Source organism: Portunus trituberculatus, unplaced genomic scaffold (genome assembly GCF_017591435.1).
Source record: "Portunus trituberculatus isolate SZX2019 unplaced genomic scaffold, ASM1759143v1 PGA_scaffold_522__18_contigs__length_968829, whole genome shotgun sequence".
NCBI lineage: Eukaryota > Metazoa > Arthropoda > Malacostraca > Decapoda > Portunidae > Portunus > Portunus trituberculatus.
In genome coordinates this window covers 163,959-166,583 of record NW_025541691.1, presented here as the reverse complement: position 1 = coordinate 166,583, position 2,625 = coordinate 163,959, and positions in this window count along the sequence as shown.

The following is a 2,625-nucleotide window of genomic DNA, read 5'->3' as shown; positions in this document are numbered from 1 at the left end:
GTAGTGCGCCAGCTGCTACCGAACGAATGAGGTAGCCCCGTCAGATCTGCCAGCCTGGTACGTGCTTCCTTATCAGTCTTTGCTTCCATACAGCGTTTTAGTCGTCACTGCGATTCTTAAATATTGATGAATGATCCTTTTCTTTATCGCTCATAATGTTACATTTGATGATAGTACATCCCTGAACATGGTGTATGGACATATGCCAGAAAATTACGGTATATGTATCCCTAAGCATAGCATATGAACATGTGCCAGAACTCACTTCCTTAAAACGAAATTTATGGCCAATATAATAGTTATACACTGCATAACAATTGTCACATTGAGAGTCCCAAATTGTTCAAAGCATTGCCTTTTCCCTCATAGTTGAAATAGTGTTGTGGATATTTCCTACATTGCTAGCAAACATAGTGATTTTATGTAATGTGATTATAATAATAATAATAATAATAATAATAATAATTATTATTATTATTATTATTATTATTATTATTATTATTATTATTATTATTATCATCATCATCATCATTATCATAATAGTTATTGATATTATTGTTAGTAGCAGTACTATTACACACACACTACTACTACTACTACTACCACTACCAGCAGCAGCAGCAGCAGTAGCAGTAGCAGTAGTGCAGTAGCAGTAGTAGTAGTCGTAGAAGAGTAGTAGTAATATTCGTAGTAGTAGTAGTAGTAATAATAGTAGTAGTAGTAGTAGTAATAATAGTTGTAGTAGTAGTAATAATAATAGCTGTAGTAGTAGTAGAAGTAGTAATAGTAGTAGTAGTAATAGTAGTGGCAGCAGTAGTAGTAGGTGTAGCTGTAATATTGAAACTAGTAGTTACTATTTTTGTTCTTGTTGATGTTGTTGTATTATCCTATTTGTAGTGATAGCAGTACAATATCATAGAGTAACGGTCTTATATAAGATATAGGAAAAAATTGAATACTTCTTCCCAGGGTATATATATATATATATATATATATATATATATATATATATATATATATATATATATATATATATATATATATATATATATATATATATATATATATATATATATATATATATATATATATATATATATATATATATATATATATATATATATATATATATATATATATATATATATATATATATATATATATATATATATATATATATATATATATATATATATATATATATATATATATATATATATATATATATATATATATATATATATATATATATATATATATATATATATATATATATATATATATATATATATATATATATATATATATATATATATATATATATATATATATATATATATATATATATATATATATAGTGTGATTACTTTACACTGGACACTTATTTTTATGCAAGAAGGAAGATTCCATGGAGGAAAATATATATAATAAAAGGCACACTTAAGAGAGAAGTTCCCTAAAGATAAGAGAGGGGTTAGCAAGAAAAGAGAGACAAATGCCTTGAAACCTCACTCTTAAAAGAAGTTAAATCGTAGGAAGAAAAAAATACAAAAGCAGGTAGAGAGTTCTAGAGTTTACCAGATAGAGGTTTAAATAGTTAAGAATACTGGTTAACTCTTGCATTAGAGAGTTGAACAGAATAGGGTAAAGAGGAATAAGAAAGCCTTGTGTAGCGATGCCACAGAAGGAGGGGAGGCATGAAGTTAGCAAGATAAGTACAACAGTTAGCATGAAAATAGTAATAAAAGATAGAAAAATGTAACATATCGGTGGTGAGAAAGAGGCTGAAGAGCGTCAGTCAGAGGAGGGGAGTTAAGACGAACAACTTTTGATTCCACCCTACCAAATAAAACTGTATGATTGGACTCCCTCCCAAAACATGAAAAGAATGTCCTATACAATATATATATATATATATATATATATATATATATATATATATATATATATATATATATATATATATATATATATATATATATATATATATATATATATATATGACTTATCTGTAGATTGTAATGCCGGTGTCGTAACTACTACATCACAATTTCGAATTTCAATATACATATATGAAGGTACATAAAACATAGTAGTTTATAAAGGCTCTGTTGTTCCATAACTGTAAGATCTGTATTCCTCTGATTTTCCTCAGATAAGACGGATCCACAGATAATACACAGAGAATGATGGCAAATCGAGAGAATTGTTGGGGTTTGTCCGTTGGAACCGTCTTCTTGTTTATTCTGATTCATGTACCAGTACAGTCCATCGTCCCAGGTGGGTCTTCGATGTCATTCTTGTTTGCAGGTACTGCTCCCTTTGAGGCCAGATCCCACACAGCTCGATATGAGGCGAATACACCACTAATCAGATTGACTTCCAGAATCGCTATATCTCCGAATTGCATCATATTTTCATCGTGTAACATAGAGTAAAAAAATCCTGGAGCGGTGAAATAATGAGTGACTGTCTATGGCGTATCATGTAGCAGTGTATCGTTCCCGTTTCATCCTGATAAAAGTACGTTTCTTATTTTTTTTTCGTTATCATCGTCGAAAAAATACGTTATCAACATTTCTTATCATTATCAGTGTACGTTGCTGTGATTTTCGTGTGGTTTTC